Raw genomic sequence first — 21,311 nt, 5'->3', positions numbered from 1 at the left:
TATATATAAGGTAATTTATTTTTATATTTTATGTATGTATACCCATACATTCAAATATTAATGTATTATTATTATACATGAGTATTATTTGCATTTATTTACATATATATTTCCTCCCAAACCAAACTGACTTCTTTTTTTTTTTTTTTTTTTTTTTTTTTTTTTTTTTTTTTTTTGTCTTCTTGCCATTTCTTGGGCTGCTTTCATGGCGTATGGAGGTTCCCAGGCTAGGGGTCTAATTAGAGCTGTAGCCGCCAGCCTACACCAGAGTCACAGCAACATAGGATCCGAGCTGCGTCTGCAACCTACACCACAGCTCATGGCAATGCCGGATCCTTAACCCACTAGGCAAGGCCAGGGATCAAACCTGCAACCTCATGGTTCCTAGTTGGATTCGTTAACCACTGCACCACAACGGGAACTCCCACACTGACCTCTTTATCATAGCTTTATAGAAAATCTAGTAATTCTTGAAATCAAATAATGTGGTGCCTCCAATTTGCCTCTTCCTTTACAAAATTGGTTTGGCTATTCAAATTCCTCTGCCTTTCCATATATATATTAACATTAACTTGTCAATTTCTTTTTTTTTTTTACGATTTTTATTTTTTCCATTATAGCTGGTTTACAGTGTTCTGTCAACTCTCCACAGCCCAGAAAGATGACCCAGTCACACATAGATGTACACATTCTTTTTTCTCACATCATCATGCTCCATCGTAAGTGACTAGATACAGTTCTCAGTGCTATATTCATTTTCATTCATTCAAAAATATTTGTTAAGCATCTATTATGTGTCCTCTATGAGTTTTTTTCTTTTACTTTTTATAATCATTTTTATTTTTTCCATTATAGCTGGTTTATAGTCTTCTGTCAATTTTCTATTGCACAGCAAGGTGACCCAGTCACACACACATATATACATTTTTTTTCTCACATAATCATGCTCCGTCATAAGTGACTAGACATAGTTCCCAGGGCTACACAGCAGGATCTCATTGCTTATCCATTCCAAAGGCAATAGTTTGCATCTATTAACCCCAAATTCCCAATCCATCCTACTCACTCCCCCTCTGCCTTGGCAACCACAGGTCTGTTCTCCAAGTCCATGAGTTTCTTTTCTGTGGAAAGGTACATGTGTGAGGTATATTGTGTTCCACATGTAAGTGATATCATATGGTATTTGTCTTTCCCTTTCTGACTCGCTTCGTTTAGTATGAGAGTCTTTGTTCCATCTATACTAAATTTCTATTAGCAATTTTTGCTGGGAGTTTTACTGGAATTGCACCAACCATACAGATCAACTTGGGTTGAGCCGCCATACTCAATTCAGAGTAACAAGCCCTCACTCTGGGGCTTCCCTGGGCCCTTGTCTCTCAGGGAAAATTTCTCTTCATGCTCTTGATCCTCCCCTGGCAATGGTTTGCTGTTAGTTGTTACTCAACACTTGCTAGGCTGGGGTGGTGGTGGGGGCAGCCTCTGCTGTTCTGCTCTGGTTTCCGTCTCCGGCAGGTGCAATGTCTTGGAGGGGTCCTATTGCAGTGATCCTGCCCTTCCCACATCTGTTGGGGGCGCAGGGGTCTGTGTGGATTTCTCCCTTCACACCAGGGTAGAGGGATCTTCGGTGATGGATCATCTCTCTTCCCTTCTCTCTGTGGCCACGGATTGTCACCTGTGCCCTAAGGATGCCATTTGCTGCCCTTTTCCCAGTGTTTGTATATTTTTCCCATAAGGGACACAGGGAGAAGGGTCTGTGTGGAACTTCATGCTTTTCTGGAAGCACTCATCCCCCCGCCCCCCCAGACCTGAACCGAGACAGGTCTTCAGGGTCTCTTCCCCTCCCCCCATCCATGGAGAAGAGCCTGCAGGTGGCTGTGCATTTCTCTGAAGTCTGCAGCTTGCAAGGACACTATGCATTCATGCAGGCTCCACAAGTGGCTTTAGCAATTCAAAAAAAAAAAAAAATCTGACTGGATCATTTTTTCCAGCTTGTGTGGCATCCAACATCTTCAACAGGTAAGCAAGGAGCTGTGTCACATCTCTCTTTGGAGGTGCCTGTTTTCCCTTAGATTTCAGCTTAGTTTATTGCCTTCCATCTCAGTTCTCTGATGCGTTCAAGAAAAGGTGTTGGAGTTCCTGTTGTGGCGGAGTGGTTAACGAATCCGACTAGGAACCATGAAGTTTCGGGTTCGATCCCTGGCCTTGCTCAGTGGGTTAAGGATCCTGTTGTGGCGGAGTGGTTAATGAATCCGACTAGGAACCATGAAGTTTCGGGTTCGATCCCTGGCCTTGCTCAGTGGGTTAACGATCCGGCATTGCCTTGAGCTGTGGTGTAGGTTACAGCCGCAGCTCGGATCCTGCGTTGCTGTGGCTCTGGCGTAGACTGGCAGCTACAGCTCTGATTAGATCCCTAACCTGGGAACCTCCATATGCCGTGAGTGTGGCCATAGAAAAGCCAAAAAAAAAAAAAAAAAAAAAGAAAAAAAAGAAAAAAAGAAAAAGAAAAGAAAAGAAAAGGTGTCATCTTGTAAATTATTTGGTATTTGCTTTGGGTTAGGGTGACAGCACCGCTCTTCGCAGAGTTCTGCACCCTAAGTGGGAACCAGAAATCCAACAGCCTTTTGCGTTTCAAAGTCTGGAGGCTTACTTTATCCAGCAATGTAAGAAAATCTTTAAAAATAGCATCTGTATTTTGACTTTGGATTCTTTGAGAGTACACATCACGCCACATAGTTACAGCAAGAGACGGATACACGTCTTCATTTTTGTCTCATGCCACTGTTTCCTTTTTGTTCTTTGTTCTTCTGTGTATTTTTAAATTTAAGTTGTGGATAGTCTCTATGCTCTCACATGGTTCAACATTCAAACGGCTAAGCAATAAAAAGTTCTGCTCCCCCTCCTCGGCTCCCCCACCCAGTTCTCACCAGGAAGCCAGTGATACACATTTCTTGTTATCCTTCCAGAAATATCTGATGCAATTACAAGAATATACCACTATTCTTTCCCCACTTACTTTCACATGTATTTTACCCACTGTCCTATTGCCTTGCTTTTCCCCCCTAGCAACACCAGTGCTGGAGAATATTTTCTGATCTTTTCTCATTTTTGTGGCTATAAGGGACCCCACTGTTGAGCTACCATCTCTGGTCACTCCCCACCGATGGCCATTTAGTCTTTTCCTGCCTCTTACACTGTTTACAAACAAGGCTGTAAGGTCATTTCCCTTCTGTGCTGAGATTCCCTGCAGCAAGCATTTCTGTTTGTGGGATTTCTGGGTGTATTTGGATTACAGGTCTTGCCAAACAGCCCTCGACATCAATTCAGATTCTTACTCACAAAGCAAAGGAGGGCCGGCTTCCTACACTTTTGCCAAAACAGAGCATTCCCATCCTTTTGGATCTCTGCCAATCTGATTGAGCAAAAGCAGTATCTCAGTGCAGTTTTAATTTGCATCTATCTTCATAAGCGTTAAGCTGGATGCCCTTACACTGGTGACAGAGACCTTTTCATTTCCCTTTCTGTGCCCCCTGTGTGGGTGGGGGGGATGTGGAATTGGGTCCGGATCAGGAGGGCTCTTCCGCTCTGCTTCCTCCAGAGTCAGCCCAACAGTTCTGTTGTCATTATTTTATGTGTAAAGGGGTTCCTGCATGAATTTTTTTTTTTCCCTCTTTGGCCACCCCATGGCATGTGGAGGTCCCGGGCCAGAGATCAAATCTGAGCTGCAGTTGTGATCTCAGCTGCACTACGGCAATGCCAGATCCTTAACCCATTGTGCTGGGCTGGGCATTGAGCCTGAGTCCCAGCGCTCCCGAGAGGCCACCGATCCCATTGTGCCACAGAGGGAACTCCATCCTCATGAAATTGTATTGTGAGTAAAATGTTTCTGTTATGTTCAAAAAGTTAGAAAACTATTGATCAAATGCCATGTAATTTAATCATAGGAATAAAGACCCTCTATTCTATTCTTTTTGTCTCCTCAGACACCAGGCTCCTCGGAACAACTCCAGTGAACAGTGGTGAGGACTTCTAGGCCAAGGGATGAGTGAGATTTCAGACACTGTCAATAAAACTCACTTCTAGGAATGTGAGCCTCGGCCTCTGTATCTCACACAAGAGCTGCCAGGAGACAGCGGCTCAGGCTCCAGCCTCTGGGCTGTGGTGGAAGGACTGTGTTGCAGGACTGGGGTCTCCCTGCTAGGAGGCAACTCCCTGCTGGCCCAGGGCGAGCTTCCGTGCTTTGGGCTAAGCAGGCAGGACCCCAGGGAAGGTCTGGAACCCTTCATCCTGAAGAGTGCAAGAGAGTTTAGTTTGTGTTTTTATTTGTCAGTATGTCACAGACAGAGGGAACGAAACAAGATTCTGGTGATGAGCCAGCACCGGGGGGCACTAAGGGCACAGCTGTGAGCCCAGAGTGGCGCTGGATCATGCAGAGGCAGGGAGTCAGGCCCTGCGCTTACATCTCCAGGAGGAAGCTCAGCTCGCCCAGGGAGGGGGAGCCCATCTTACCTCCTCAGGGGCACGGTGCCCGCTGACTCGTGGGTCACCAAAAATACTGCAACTGTGCCTCAAAGATGAAATCATTTATCCCGGTTCATGGAACTGACACCTGCAGCCTCTCTCTGTCAACTCCCCTGCCTGGGCGCATCTGGGAGCACCCTGTCTGTCCCGCTGGGCTGGTCCATCCCTTCCAGGGATGCAGGGCTGCCTGACCCAGCCCGCCTGCTTCCATAGCTCCTTGGTCTCTCCAGCTCCGAACCTGACAGTGGCCGCCCTGGCATCTCTCCGGCAGGGGGCTCACCTTCTCAGAGGCGCAGGTGCTCAGCCCCTCCCCCATACCTGAACTGCGGCTGCGCCAGGAGCCCCCAGACCCGCACGCACAGCCTGCAGCGGCTCTCCCACTCTTGTATCGTTCCATCAGTGAGAGGAACTGCTGCCCTGGGGCCCAGGGCTCCAGAGGTGGGAGAGAGAGGAGCGCGTGGTCGTCACTGAGGGGTGGGGGTGGCAGGGAGACACTAGGTTAACCACAGCTAACCAGCTCTGATGGCTCGTTAGATCTCATTAGAGTCTAGGCGCTGCCTTAAGCTCTTTAAATATGTTACCTTCTTAAATCCTCATATGCATCTCTACAAGGCAAGACTTTTTTCTTTCTTTTTTGGCTATAGCGTGCCATGCCTTGATGTGGGATCTTAATTCCCAGTCCAGGGATTGAACCCTGGCTGCAGCAGTGAAAGTACCAGGTCCTAAACCCTAGAGCATCAGGAAGCTCCCTATTTTTATCCCCATTGACAAGAGGAGGAAACTGAAGCCCTGACTTCAAACAAGAGCACCACTCTGAGAATCGTGAAGTGGGGAGGGCGGGGAGGGCCCTGGCTTCTCGGCTGCTGGCTGCCACCTGCCTGTCTAGGCCCCTGCCATGCACACACCTAGGCTTCTCCCGCCCTGCTGTCCAGGGAGACTCGCTGGAAGGCGGAAGGAAGGCAGACTCTGAGGGACAAGGCTGTGGTCCCCAGTGTGCCCAGGGCAGACCCGCTGGCCGCGGGGCCCCAGCAGGACACAGGTCTGCACATGTGCCTTCCCAGGGGTATTTGGGCCCCCAGGGATTAGAGGCCACCAGCTGCAAATGCAATCGCTAAAGAGTTCAGTCCAAAGAGGATTAGCCGGGGATTTAGAGGAAGTTTTCTCCAAATCACTGTGGCTCCCGGAGGTGAAGATTACTTGGGGATCGGATGAGGTCCTGTCGGATGAGCAGAACGAGACAGCAGGACATCAAGCGCTCACTTTCCTGGGGCTCCCAGCACCCTCAAGAGAGCCCAGGCTGCGCTTCATGGCAGTGGGGGCCTTGGCCCATGGGATCCTCCTGGGAGACGCGGCCCCGCAGGCAAGGGTGCTCTCCTGGGGGCATGGGCCCTGGCTTCCGGTCCCTTCTTCCCTCCTCGGGCCCTGCAGTCCCCACCCACTGAGCGAGGCTCCTGTAACCCGTAACCCACCAGGAAGCCGGGCTGCCTGCCAGGGAGCATTTGATTCTAGTCTCTGCCCTATCACGGATCCTCCTGCCTGAGCCCATCACTCAGGTACTGAACCTCCTTCCATATGATCTTACAAGGCTTAAAGGAAGGTGTTTCCCGCGCGTGCCCAGCGTGGGAAAAGCTCGATATACAGTCTATGGCTATTGTCACTCAAGGGTCCCTGCCAGCACTCACCTTCTGTGAAGTGACAGTCTGGGAAAGATGGCTCCCGCCCACGGCCCCATGCTGCCACCTGGTGGTCACAGGGAAGGAAATGAAACCCGATTGAAGAGGGCGAGGAAGACAAGGATGTGGGGGTTTCATCCAGGCGCTTTACCTGGATTCTCTCGCATCTAAGGACAGGGTCTCTAATAGCTCATATTCAGTAAAGTGGGACTGCTGTTTATGTGGCCAGAAACGCTACTTGTGTCATTTTACTTAATCTTACAACTCCTTTTCAGGGAGAGATTTATTTTCTCCACCAGATAGAGGACCGCAAGTGTCAGAGATGTTAAGTAGCTTTCCCAGGTCACACAGCAAGGAAATGTCAGAGCTGGAATTGGAACACTATCTGTTTGGAGCCAAGCTCATGCTCATTTGAGCACCCCGTGCTCCCCCCAGGGAAACTCTGGACGCTTTCCTGGGGAGGGCATTTGGCAGGGAGAACACGTGTGACCACCAAGCGGGGCTCAAAGGGAATCAAACGTTTGGTCAGGAGTATCCCCTTTTGTCCTGCACAGCCCTGGAGTCTGGGAAGTCATCTAAGCACTTTGCAAACAAGTGCTCCCTTCCCACGTGGTGGGCGCAGACGTGGGGACTTAAAAGGCAGAGGCTGGGAGCAGGTGCACACCTCTGGGAACCTTGATCAAGGGAACCTCTTCATTTTCATCTTTATACTTTGCGTTTTATATTTCTCCCAAGGCAGTGGAACTACACGGAAGAAAACATAATATATCACAATAGCAAGGACTGTCACGACTGTCATGCTTGCAGTAGGCACTCTGTCGGGTATGCAGAGAAAGAAGAAAGGAAGGGATCCGGTCTGGGGAAAATGAGGCACAGAGTGGGCAGAGGTGCTCCCAAGGTCACACAGCTGCCAGAGCTGTGTCTAAATTTGGGAGCCCTGGACACCCCCCCTGTTCTCTTTCTACTCCACTGAATGGTGCCCAGACTGGCTGGAAGGAGCGGGAGGGCCCATGTGCCAGACGAAGGCACTGGGGAGCAATTGAGGGCTTTAGAGCAGGGGATGGCCAGCCAGATTTATGCTTTTCCCAAACAGCCAGCCCCTCTGGTTCCTTCTGTTGGCCACAAGAAGGTTTACCTGGGGGCGGGGGGACTGATCTTACAAATCCTACACCTGGTCCTGTGATCATATCCACTCCTGGGCCGTACGTGCCACCCAGTCTTCTGATTTAATAACACTTGGCCCGGTCTGGTCCTCTGTTCTTACACCTGCCTGCACCCCAGAGGGCTCCCTGAGGGAGATGAGATGACAGAGATGAGCATCACGTTTCTTCCACTGCCGGGGTCCGGCTGGCTCTGCACCCAGTGACCAGTCCCTCCGTCAGCTGCCAGGGACCCTGCCGTGTACCGAGTATGGGATAGGCCTTTTCCCAACCTCATCTTATTTAACAAATCTCACAATATTAAGAGGCAGCAGTTTTTTGTTCTCTTTTAAATAGACTAGTTTTTAGAGCAGTTTTAGGTTTAAAGAAAAATTGAGCGGCAAGTATAGAGATCGCGTATACCCCTTGACCACACATTCCTATCTGCCCGCCCATAGCCTGCCTCACCGTCAACATCCCCCCATCAACATTCCCCCATCAACCTCTCCACCGTCAATATCCCCCATCAACATCCCCCACCATCAACATCCCCCCATCAACGTCCCCATCAACCTCCCCACCATCAATATCCCCACCATCAACATCCCCCCTCAACATCCCCCACCATCAACATCCCCCCTCAATATCCCCACCATCAACATCCCCCCTCAACATCCCCCCTCAACATCCCCACCATCAACATCCCCCCTCAACATCCCCGCCATCAACATCCCCCCATCAACATCCCCACCATCAACATCCCCCCCTCAACATCCCCCACCATCTACATCCCCACCATCAACATCACCCACCATCAATCTCCCCACCAGAGTGGTACACATGCCACAATCAATGAACTACACCAACATGTCATCATTACCCAAAGGCCGCAGTTTGTATTAGGATTCAGTCTTGGTTATTACAGTTCTGCGGGTTTGTGTGACAGAGCAGGACCCTGTGGGCCCTCCTGGGACCGACCCCTCCCCTACATCCTCTGCTTTAGCTCCTCTCTGAGTACCTAGAAAACAGTCTCCAATGCACATTTCCTAAGTTGTTTTACAGATGCTAAACCCCCACCAAATGGAAGATGTTAACTACTTGAAGACCACAAGCCCACAGTCCCCAGGCCTCCTGGAGCCTCAGATTGATCAAGTTCACTCCTGTGTCTCCACCCTGTTCCCTCATGATCAGTCAGTCAGAGGATGTGCCTGAGCTGACCACACACCCTGTGACCACCCGTACCCCCACCCAACTTGACCTTTAAAAACGTTGTGCTGAAACCCTCCAAGGAATTTGGGCTTTTTGAGCACTAGCTACCCTGGACTCCTTGCTTGGGGTCTGCAATAAACGCTGCACTTTCCTTCACCACAACCCGGTGTCAGTAGATTGGCTTAACTGCTTGTGGTCAAGCGGACCCAGGGACCCAAGCTTGGTTCCATAACATTTGGACAAGAAGGTGGTATTTTTTTTATTAGAGTATACTTGATTTACAGAGTTGTGTCAATTCCTGCTCTTCAGCATAGTGACCCAGTAATACATGTATATACCTTCTTTTTCTCATACTGTCTTCCATCATGGTCCATCTCAAGAGACTGGACATAGTTCCCTGTGCTGTACAGTAGGACCCATTGCTTATCCATCCTAAACATAATAGTTTGCATCAACCCATCCCAAACTCCCTGTCCATCCCACATCCTCCCTCCTTCCCCCTGCAACACAAAGTCTGTGCTCCATGTCCATGGTCTGTTTCTGTTTTGTAGATAGGGTCATTTGTGTCAAACATACAACAGAAAATTACTCAGCCATAAAAAAGGACAAAATAATGCCATTTGTGGCAACATGGATGCAACTAGAGATTGTCATGCTAAGCAAAGTAAGTCAGAAAGAGAAAGATAAATATCATATGATATCACTTATATGTGGAATCTGAAATACGGCACAAGAGGTGGTATTTTTAAATGCTTGTTTACAGAGGAAGGCAGCTGGGCTGGAGGGGTAGGGCCGCGAGCCCAGAGGTGGCAGAGGGTCTGAGCCTGGATCTTTCTGACTCTACACGGGGCCACAGAGTTTCCTGTGTGGGCCCACATTTGGAGAGAAACCCGAGAAGGCAGAGCTAGTGGGCATCACAGATGCATCTGGGCTAGTTTTTTTTTTTTGCTTTTTAGGGCCGCACTTGCTGCATATGGAGAGTCTCAGGCTAGGGGTCAAAGTGGAGCTACAGCTGCTGGCCTACACCACAGCCACAGCAACACAAGATCCAAGCCGTGTCTGTGACCTACACCACAACTCACGGCAATGCCAGATCCTTAACCCCAGAGCGAGGCCAAGGATCACACCTGCGTCCTCATGGATGCTAGTCAGATTAGTTTCTGCTGAGCCATGAAGGGAACTCCATTTTTTTTTTTTTTTTTTTAAGTTTTTGCTTTGTGCTCACCAGGCCTAAGGCAGGCGATACTGAGTTTTCTCACATCTTGGGCACTGTGATGGGGAAGAAGTTAAGCACCTCTCACCCTTTTATGGGATTAAACAGGCTGGCACTTAAGACTTTTCTAAACACCTCCCCTTCTGAGATGTGATGTTACAGGGGGCTATTTCCACAGTGACTCGGGAGAATTGGTCAGATATTGTAACATTCATAATCCAATAACTGCTGAACTGGATTCCTGTTCCTTAGGAAGGCCCCGTCCCAGGCTCCCTCACAACCCCTCTCACCTCCGATCCCATGTCTGGCAGGCCCAGGGCATGGCCTCGGCAGCCCCTTCTCCCCTCCGGGGCCCTCCTAGGGTTTCCTGGCCTGAGTTCTGGCCCTTCCGCTGGCTCTGCTGAACCAGCCTCCCCGGGGCAGCGAACGCTCAGCCCCTCACCCCACACAGGGGCTCCAAACCAGGAGCTGGTTCCGCTCCCCAGGCCATGAACCTGACTTTGGAGTGAGGCCCAGGGGTGCCTGAATTTCAGCTCTGCCCCTTGTGCCTGTGTGGTGTTGGGCAGACCCCCAGTTTCCGTGCCCCCAACTGTAGTGTTAGTCCTTGCAGGTGGGGTTAAGGATTGGCAAGAGTTGGGCATAGTTCCTGGCACGTGGTAGGTACTTGAAAGCTGGTGGCTCTTATTCCTGAGCCAAGTGGGCCTGTCTGGCATGTTGTAGCTCTGAAATACCTCCTGTCCTAAAGGGCTGCCAGGCCAGGGGGCCAGAGGTCCTGAGCCCATCTTCCCATTTTCCCATTTTCCCACTGACAAGTAGGAATCAATTCAGCCTCTGTTAGAGTCATCACAGCTTCATCACCCATGAAGCAGATCCACGTGCCCTATTTGATTTTCATTTCAGAAGCCAGATATCAATACTGACCTTTCTGTGGGGGTGCTGGAGCTGAGAGGAGCTTGTTAGCATGAAGTCCCCCTCCTTTTTGCAAAGGCCAAGCAGCACCTCATGTTTCACCTCTAGCCCAGTGGAGGCTGCTGCTCCTTTCTTGGGGTGCAGCTGGACTCCTGGGGAGCTCATTCAAGGCAGAATCCTGCTCCTCTACAATCTATTGAATTGGGACCTGCAGAGAAACCTAGGAGCCTCTGTTTTCTCCAAGCTCTTCCAATGATTCTGGTTTGGGAATCACTGTCTTAGAGCAGCCCTAGGGCATCTGCCTCAGTGGCCAAGAAGCAGTGTCTGGAAGGTTTATGTGAGTTCATGGAGGAGGAGTGTGGAAAGCGGGATCTTACTGTCCTTCCTCCTTTAGAGATGGAGCCACTGTTCCCCTGGGAGTATGAGCCCAGACTCTAGAGTCACACAGCCATTTAAACACCAGCTCAGCCACTTGTATTAGCTGCATGTCTTTTTCAATTTCCTTCTCACTTGCAGTGTCTTCTTAACATTAAGATGGGAATTCTATTACCTATTTGAAGGAATGATGCTTGAGAGTATATGAGATTGGTGAGAGAAACACCTGCCATGGAGTAGCTGTGCCTGTTATCAATTTGTTGCCTCTCAACTTCCAATTCACCCTTCTTTGCCCTGTTTTGTAATAGTGGAGCCGGACCCTGTCAACGTTTCTCTTTTGCCAGCTGGTGTAATGTCGGGCTTCGTCAGTAGAGGGTGCTAGAGGGACACTGCAAGACTTAACAGAGGACAGGCTCCCCTTCCTGGCTCCAGTGTGCTTTTTTTCTTCCTATAGCGTGACTGCCAGCAGCACCTAGGCTGTCTCACCCAGGGGTGCTTTCTCCAGGGGCACCTGTGGGCTGGAGCCCCAGTGAACTTTTCCACCATCCAGTGGGCTGCAGCCACATTCTCTCCAAAGTAGTCTGAATCTCATCCAAGTTCTTCCATCTTTGAGTTGCCTCCCTCATCTTTAGAGGTAGCAGCTGCTCTAAGCATTTTCTATTCCTGTATTTCTCAGAGTCCTCCAGTGCCCCCTTTAGTAGTTAACTACCTTTCACTAGTTAACAATTCTTTGTATTAAAATTTCCCTCTTCAAACAGCAAGCATGATTTTCATCTCCTGACTGAACCCTGATTAAGATACAGTAGGAATTTTAAAATGATAGTTCAGGAGTTCCTGTTGTGGCTCAGCGGTTAATGAACCCAACTAGTATCCATGAGGAAGCAGGTTTGATCCCTGGCCTTGCTCAGTGGGTTAAGGATCCGGCATTGCCATGAGATGTGGTGTAGGTTGCAGACACAGCTTGGATCTGTGTTGCTGTGGCTGTGGTGTAGGCTGGCGGCTACAGATCTGATTTGACCCCTAGTCTGGGAACCGCCATATGCCACAAGTATGACCCTAGAAAAGACAAAAATAAAAAAGATAGATCATGTGCCCTCCATCCCCCCAAAAGTATGTTCACAGACATGATTTAATAGTCAGGGGGAAATTGCCACACAGTACCAGAAGCTGTGGCAATTCTAGAAATTGCATCCCCAACCTGAATGCCTGGCTTCCTTCTTCAAGGGGTTCCAGGGTGCTACCACTGGATGTTTTTTGGGGACAGTTTGGGGAAGTCATAGGAGTGATGGTGACGTGAACACAGTCATACTGGAAAGCACTATGGTTTCTGTGGATGTCACTCAAAGATTATGCTTGAGAAAGACTAATAAATACAGACCAGAAATTCGTGATAAGGGACATGGCTCAAGAGGCAGGAAGCCTAGTTCTTCTAGGGTAAGAATGATGTAGGACTCAGGAAAGACCTCAAAAGCTCAGCCTCCGCCATCCAGCCACGCTAAAATACCATGAATGCTTGGGTCCAGGGGCGCGGGCATTCAGAAGCTTCAGCACAAAACCCTCTTTCTATACTTTGTGGCTTGTCGGGGGTCAGTATAGGGAGGGGAGTATGTTAAAAAGCATCCATCTACATTGTTCTTTAGGGATACGCAAACCCTATGGATCCTACCCATAGGGCAAGATTCTGGTACCCAAAGTGGGCAAGAGCAGGTAAAGTCCTCCCACCCTCCCCGGTAGGAGTCTGGCTCAGTGTGGCTTCTTTCTGGCTGGTTCTGTTACTTTTTCCCACCTCAGAAGCTGGCAGCTGGGTTAGAGGCAGGCCTTGGATGGAACATCTATGGTCCATGGTGTGGCCGTGTGGTCCTGTCTCAAGGCTGTTTGGAGGTGGGTGTGTGGCAGGACTGTGCTTGATCACGTGGGTGGGATCCCAGGGTTCCAGTGGTAAACTCTGGGCTGTGCCTTCCCAGAAGGGACATCCTGCCCACCGCATGGACCTAGGATCCCTGACTACACACCTGAGTCATGGCAGCCCAGAGAACAAGGCAGCTGGAAGGGAAGGACTTAAAGGCCAAACTCGCATTTGAAGAAACTGAGTAGAATCAGACAGAGAGGAAGTGCAAGACTGAGATTACTTGCATTACTCGCACTGAAGGGTAACACTGCCCTTAGCCAAGAGGAGGATGGAGCTTTTTTTGGCAGGTGCTGAGAAGTGGGGCTTGGCTGTGATTACTGGAGATGGCCACCAGGTGTCACTGTCTCACCACAGTGGTTGCACTGCAGCCTGGATTCTGCCTTTGCAGGACAATGTCAAAGCTAATAACCAACTCCAGGTGACTGAAGGGGCATTGTTTTTTCATTCTATGCATCTAGGTCTTATTTATTTATTTATTTTTTATGCTTTTTAGGGCCACACCTCTTGCAACACATGGAAGTTCCCAGGCTAGGGGCTGAATCGGAGCTGTAGCTGCCAGCCTACACCGCAGTCATGGCAAATGGGTGATCTGAGCTGCGCCTGCGACCTACACTGCAGCTCATGGCAATGCCGGATCCTTAACCAATTGAGCCAGGCCAGGGATCAAACCGCATCCTCATGGATACTAGTCAGGTTTTTACCACTGAGCCACAACAGGAACTCCCTATAGTTCTTTTTTAAATTGCAATATATTGTTTTCAGGTGAACTACAAAATTATTTGACATTTGCATACAGTATGAAACGGCCACCATGATAAGTCTAGTAACCATCTGTCCCCATTCAAAGTTGTTACAATATTATTGACCATATTCCTTATGCTGTATTACAGAGTGAAGGGGCTTTTGAATTTCCATCATTGAAAAACGTCATAAAAGGAGCAGCAACTCTCAGGTTAAGGGAGAAGAGCACTGCTTATTTCCCAGAGAGTGGATCCCACTAAGAGCTGTTGCTAATGCATTGCTAGGGGCTTTTTTTCCTGCCTAAATCCTGCCCTTCATGGTGACAGTGGCTTAGAATCCTTAGGATCTGGCTCCCTAAGGGTATACCGTGGAAGGGACCTTAGAGATTTTTAGGTTCAGCCCTTCCATTTTAAAGAAGGAAGCCCAGAAAGAGAGGGCTGGATGGAGGCAGAAACAGGACTTGAACTGGAGACTCCAGAGGCCTTGCCCAGTGCTCTGACCACTCCACTGTGCTCCCCGTCTTTACATTACACATGCCTAGTCCACCATTCTCTTAGCGCTACTGAGCACTAACTATTTGTCATTTTCATTTCTTTGTGTCTGGACAGATTTGGAAACTCTTAGAGACGTAAGATGACATAGCATGTCAGTGATCCATCAGAGTGTGCAGCTGGGGCTCAGTTTCCTTCCTCTTGGTCAAGAATATATACCAATGTCATCCATTTTTAATGAACAAAAAGGGCAGAAATAAGATGAGAATTCAGACAGAATCAGACAGATGATGGGACCATTCCACAGATAGGGCAGCTCAGACGCAAGCTCTGGCCAGGCTGGCTGGAGCTCACACGATACTGAAATGGGAAGGAACCTTTGGAAGGTGGATGCTTCAAAGCTGTGACCACCAGGGGGCAGTGTTTTTAACCATAGTCTGCTTGGTCAAAGAGATTTTTACTGAGCACTGAAGAAAGTAAATCTTTTAAGGGAACCGAGGAGTGTTTGAAATGAGAGTCTAAGTGTGGGGGGGAAAAAAGAAAGATATATCAGTCTGGACTTGAACTTGATGTCTGAAAGGCAGCCATTTTATCATTTTGCCTGTCTCTTTTCTTACTCCGGCAGCTATATAGTTGACACAGCTGTAAAGTTGGAAAATTATATCTTCGTGCCCAGCCCCTTTCCCATGGCCCTTCTCCCGTGGTCCAGAGTTGTTCGTAATCTTAGAAACCCTCTTTGGGGACATTCAGTGGTCTCAGAAAGAATGGTCCAGAATCCGGCTAGGGGTGCCCCAGCCTGTGCAGCCTCAAGCCTCCCTCCTCTGCACTGTCCTCCACCAGGCTGCAGAGTCGACCCAACTGCCCATCCTGCGTCAGGCTTCTCAGATTCAGACATCACCTGCTCTGCGGCAGCCCAGGGCCGCTGCTGTACTCATTACCCACTGCTCTGCTGGGATATTAAGCACTTTTGGCTCGGCTGGGGGATGGTTAATCAACAACCTTGTCAGAGTGATGGATTCTTCTAGGATAATTGCTTAATTAGCTTGTTTAGAGGTAAAAATCAACTAGGACATCAGTTCTTTGGGAGCTGGGAGGAGGGGAGCAGCGAGTGGAGAGGTGATGGGAAGGGATCTGAATTATCCCAGGCAGCAGCGTGGGGCCGAGGTGGGGGGTGGGAGGGAGGCGGAGGGCTCTGACCAGAGCAGACTTTAAGCTTGAACACTTCAGGCATTTCACAGCCACCCTGGCTGCTGCAGCTCAGAGCATCTCCACCATTCAGTGGAGCTGTAAATGCAGCAGTTCTTGAAAGGTCACCCAAGGACCACAGGCATCACTTGTGAACTTTAAAAAAAAAAAAAGGATTCCCAGACCTAGCTAGCATCAGACTTTCTGGATCAGAATTTCTGAAGATTTTTAGAAAAGTTGCCCCAGGTGATCTTTAAGCACAGTGAGGTTTGAGAGCTACACCCCTGATTGGTGCCGGGCAAGTCAATATTTCCACTGGCCAAGGATTTCAAACGCTTGGGCTCTATGGCCATCACTCCCATTAATGTCCATAAAACCCCAGTCTTCTTTTTCTTTTTTCTTTTTGGCTGTGCCTGTGGCACATGGGAGTTTCCAGGCCAGGGATCAAACCCACACCACAGCAGCAACCCAAGCTGCTGCAGGGACAACACTGAATCCTTAACCTGTTGTGCCACAAGGAAACTCCCTTCCTCCTTCTGTTTTCATCTCCTGGTTTCTGTCTTGGCCTGTCTCTCCCCTCTTGTTTGTCTGTATTGCTCCCTGCCACGCCTCATTTATCTGCCCCCTACCTGCCCACACCATCCGCCTTCTGATGGTTCCTCCCTTCTCATTCTCTACACACACACACACGCACACGCGCACATGCACACGCATGCACACACATGCGCGCGCACACACACACACACACACACACACACACACACTTTGCAAGGATTCCCCACTGGAGTGACACTTCCAGGAATGAGTACTCAAGTTCCCTTGAGTGGGGTCTGGCCTGCTCACTCCCTGGAACCTCTTCTGAACTCTAGGGGGTCATGGTCCTTTGGGGAACCTCTGATGACCACTTTCTGGGTCAGGAGAGAGGGAAGTGCCTGCCCTGTTGGCTGGATTTCCCCTCCCCCAAAGGTATTTTTCATCCTGAACTAAGATCCTATTTGTCACAGAGTGGAAGACCTTTCTGAGAACCATGTTTTATTTTGCCATTTGGCTGTGAAACAGTTGGGATTCAGACAGTGGAGGGTATGATTAATTCTGCAAATGCCAGACGGACTGCTCCTGTGTCACGCACAGCGCCCTGTGGGTGGGCAGGCTGGTTCCTTCTGGCTTTTCCAAGAAATGGGGTGGCCTAATGGGAGGGGTCTGAGATGCAGCCTCTCTCCTGATTCCCCACAAGGGAACATCTCTGGCTTCATTCTCCAGGGATTCCAGGCTGGTGTCCCAAAGTGTTCAGATGACTTGTTTGGTGACCTCAGGTTCACCAGAGCTTGACCCGGCCGAGGACCCAGCCCAGGTTCCTCAAAGGTGGCTTTGACTATGTTCCAGGCAGGGCAGGCTTTGACATAGCACACCCATGGGAGCAGCACAGCCCACTGGAACAGGAGCCAGATTCTTGGGACTTGTCCTAGAGAAAGACACAGATGCTCAAAGGCAGAAGGCCCAGGATAAGGAAGGAAGCTTTTTCTTCCTTTGAGTGACCACAGAAGCCAGGCCCCAGTCCCACAGATGCTACTCAGAACCTTCAGACAACAGAGGGAGTAGTGTACCACCTGCTGGCAAGGCTGGACCAGCTCCATCACACCCCTGCCTCCAAAGGCTGGAAATGTCTCCACTCATTCTTCTAAATTCCCTGAAGATACCCTACCCACCTGCTCTGCCCTGTGTGCAAACCACAATCCCTCTAGCACCTGAGAGCCTACAACCGGAGGGAAGGCTGGGGAGTGGAGGTGCCTTCGAACCTGGACAGGTTGGAAGGGCTGAGAACAGGGGCAGCTAGAACAACAACCGCTCTGTCCTTTGGTCCAGCTGAGCTGTGGTCTGCTGGCTGTGGATCCCAAAGAGGAGTAGCTTTTCTTAAGGCCTTGTCTCTAGGATGAAAGTGACATTCTTGCATACACTTTTTTTTTTTTCTAAAACTACAACCAACCACCTTTTCTGCCCACATGATAAAGAAGTAATCTCAACTCTACTTCTATTTCCCTCTTCTTCTCTTGAGTCTTTTTATTTTTATTTTTTTTAGGGCTGCACCTGCAGCATATGGAAGCTCCCAGGCCAGGGGTCAAATCAGAGCCTCAGCTGTAGCCTATGCCACAGCCTCAGCCATTGTCACATGTGATCCTAGCTATATACTGCAGCTCAAGGCAATGCCAAATCCTTAATTCAGTGAGTGAGGCCAGGGATCGAACCCGAATCCTCACAGAGACTATGTCGGGTTCTTAACTCTCTGAGCCATAACAGGAACTCCTTCTCTTGGGTCTTAAACTCTTATCTCTCAGATTATTTGCTAGTTTGCTTAATTATTTTTCATGACATCCCAGCCCAAGGTCCATCATTTAAAAATCAAATAGTATTACAAGGCATGGAGAGAAAACAGCAGTCCCCAGCCCTGTTCCTATCCAGACTTTCCCTCTTCCAATGCTTTCTTCTGATGCTTATCTCATTTCTAAGTAACATGCTTAGACGGTTACCCTCTGACTTACCCATTTTAAATGCCTATTGACGTCTCAGGATGGAAGACAGGCTGGGGGCTTCCAACCCTGTGTCTTCTCTCCCTCTCTCTGTCCTCTAACATATTTATGTCACATTTTTGTGAAATCAATATTCAATCTTTATTTTATTACAACTACATATGTACAGTTCACTGCAGACTGAAGAACTCCTCTAGGCTCACATTTCCTTTCTTTGAGAATTCTTTGTTCATCCAGGAGTTAATAATTACCTCATTTTAAAAAATCTGCTTAGTCCATGTCATTATCCTAATAATTCTTCCAAAACCCTCCAGCAGAATTTCAAAATCCTTAAGAACACTTTTTTTCCATGATTAGTTGATAAGAAAGAACTACTGGTTCCTTTCTTTCCCCCAAAGGTGGCTCTTCCTGCTCCCCACTGGGCTTCTCTCGCTCTTGTGGGGGCGACACAGCCCTGGGCGTTGGATTTGTCCTTGCTAGTGAAGGATCTAGGCTGGGCCTCCTGTTTCTTGGATTTCAAGTCTTTCTCCTTCTTGGTTTATGCCTTTGGAGGATTCACGTTATTGTCCCGGCTGGGTACGTTTTTCTTTAAAAGCCAGCTCTGGAAAGCCAGACACCCTAGGTGTGAAGGGTGCCTGGGGTGTGTTTGCCAAAGGAGGTGGAGGGTGTTCTTATCACTGGAGGCAAACCCAGACTCCCAATTCTCAGGAAGAATTTCCTCCATCTGAAGGCTGGAGAGATGGATTTACTAGGGTAGAAGCAGATCTTCTCTTGTGAAAACTGCTGTTGGTAAATCAGCAGGATCAGGGCCATGGCTGCCCATATTTCTCCCTCATGCAGAGGAGGAGGAGGTGGCCCGTTCCGTAAGACACATTATATCTGCGTGGTAGGAAATTGTTCTCAGTGCCAACTGTGTTGGAATAAGGCCCTTTACTGCCATGTTGACAGTAGAGCCACGTGAGTGCAGATGACGTGAGCCAGAGACTGTCAGCGGGGTGTGACTTGCAGGGCTCGGGGTGTGACTTGCAGGGCTCCAAACCTCTAGACTCTAAAATCAGTTAAGATCGACACAGCTTCAAATGTCCAAGGACCATGGACCACAGCACTGAGTTTTAGCATCCTTTAAAGTCAGAACTTGATAGCTTTGAATGATTTTAACATAAACATTGCCGCCAGGGTGACAATGGAGGTGCATGCTTTATTCAAAACAAAACAGGTATGATGGGGATTGGGGGGAGAGGAGATGTCTGATTGCACATGGTGACACCCTAAGTTACTCAGTCAGAGGGGGGCAGATGGGTTGAAGAGGAGAGCGAGAGGAACAGAAGTGTTCTTACAGTGGCAGTAACCTCAGCTTGGCTCTTGAGTCTAAGGGCAGGTAGAAGCTTCTCTACACAGTTTGTAGGGAGCAGCCCAGCATGGAAGCAGACTTCAGCTACCCCAGTCATAGCTCATCCGACTAGGCCTTCACTTTTTCCAGCAACTGCTTCCCTGCTCAGAGGACCAAATGAGCCAGGAGAGGGCATTTCCCTCTGGACTAGTGCTGGCCAAAGTGAGCCTGAGAGGGGTGGGAATCCTGGGAGAAAGTCACTCTGAAATAGCAAAGGAAGGGATTGCTGGCCAGAGTGGAAATGTTTCTGGGACTCAGGAAAGCAGATTTCAAAAGGGTGAGAGGCTCAATAGACAATAGCCTTTATAAAAGAATATAGATCGTGATGGATTGGAGGTGATAACAAGATAAGGTTAACTATCGGCTCTCCAGTAACTCCAATGGGGAAGAAAATAGAAATAGCTGAAATAGCAGAAGACATGAGTTTAAGATGACATTTATAAAAGTTGGGATGAGAACAGAACAAAGGGAGACACAAACCTGAGAACAGAACAAAGGAAGACACAAACCTCAGTCATTTCGCAGATCATTACTGAGTGGTTTCTCTACATGCTAAGGAGATAGAACCAATAAGGCACACCTAGGCTTCCAGTGTAGTGGGAAATACAGAGATCAAGTAAGTAATTAAAAGTGTGTTGATTCAGCAAACTACAGATGGAGGGGAACTTTCTCAACTTGACAAATGGTGTTTACAAAACCCCACAGCTAACATCACACTTATCAGTGAAAGGGTGTTTTCTCCAAAGATCAAGAACACAAGAATGTTTGCTTTCTCCACCTCTGCTCAGTGTGGGAAGTTCTAGCCAGGACAATCAGACAAGGGGAAAAAAAAAAAATGTAAAAGTCATCCAGAGTGGAATGGAGGAAATAAAGCTAGCTGTTTTCAGAAATTCCCTAAAAAACTATTAGAACTAAGAAATAAACTCAGAAAGGTGGAAAAATATACAAAAATCAATTTTATTTCTGTGTATTAGCAATGAATGATTTAAAAATGAAGTTATGTATAATAACATCAAATTGAGCAAAATGCTTAGGAATACTTTTTTTTTTTTTTTGCTTTGTAAGGCCACACCCATGGCATATGGAAGTTCCCAGGCTAGGGGTCAAATCAAAGCTACAGCTGCTGGCCTACACCACAGCCACAGCAATGCAGGATCTGAGCCATGTCTGTGACCTATACCACAGCTCACGGCAATGCCTGATCCTTAACCCACTGAGCCAGACCAGGGATTGAACCTGCATCCTCATGGATCCTAGTTGGGTTCATTACCACTGAGCCATGATGGGAACCCCCTAGGAATAAATTTAACAAAAGAAGTGTATGACTTCTACACTGGAAACCATAAAATGTTGAAAGAAATTAAAGACGATCCAAAAGTAATGGAGAGACATTTCAAGTTCATGGATCAGAAAACATACTGTGAAGATGGCAGTACTCCCCAAATTGATCTACAGATTTATATGATTGCCATAAAAATCCCAGCTGCTTTTATTTTCTGCAAAATCTGTCAGGCTGACCCTAAAACTCAAATGTTTTAGGAAGGAACACAGAATCGCCAAAGTAATATTGAAAAAGAAAATCAAAATCAAATTGGAAGACTCATGCTTCCTGATTTCAAACATACTATAAGACCACAGTAATCAACAGAGTGTGGTACTGTCATAAGGACAGACATTTAGATCAATGGATTAGAATTGAAAGTTCGGGAATAAATCCTTATGTTATGATAAATTGGTTTTTTGAAAGGGTGACAAGACAATAAAACAGGGCAAATAATAGTCTCCTCAATAAATGTGCTGGTGCAAATCAAAACTACTCTGAGGCACCACCTCACACCTGTCAGAATGGCCATCAGTAACAAGTCAACAAATAAATCCTGGAAAGCATGTGGAGAAAAGTGTACCCTCCTTCACTGTTGGTGGGAATGTAAATTGGTACAACCACTATGGAAAATGGTATGGAGGTACCTCAGAAAACTAAATATAGAACTACCATATGACCCAGCAATCCCACTCTTGGGCATATATCCATAT

The 21,311-nt window shown here is 48.2% G+C and overlaps 1 protein-coding gene across 2 annotated transcripts in view; it reads right to left on the bottom strand.

Annotated features, from left to right (window-relative positions):
- CAPN13 (calpain 13) overlaps positions 15,880-21,311 on the bottom strand; it is a 90,377-nt gene continuing 84,945 nt past the window's right edge. The window contains exon 24 of one of the 2 annotated variants that reach the window (XM_021087660.1): positions 15,880-16,824. The gene's annotated coding sequence lies outside the window, so the exon portion shown is untranslated. The remainder of the gene's footprint in view (positions 16,825-21,311) is intronic. The other variant, XM_021087661.1, reaches the window with a different exon arrangement.

The sequence above is a fragment of the Sus scrofa genome, chromosome 3, assembly GCF_000003025.6.
Source record: "Sus scrofa isolate TJ Tabasco breed Duroc chromosome 3, Sscrofa11.1, whole genome shotgun sequence".
Classification (NCBI taxonomy): domain Eukaryota; kingdom Metazoa; phylum Chordata; class Mammalia; order Artiodactyla; family Suidae; genus Sus; species Sus scrofa.
Note: the sequence above shows the minus strand (reverse complement) of the source record. Positions and strands in the feature narration are given on the sequence as shown.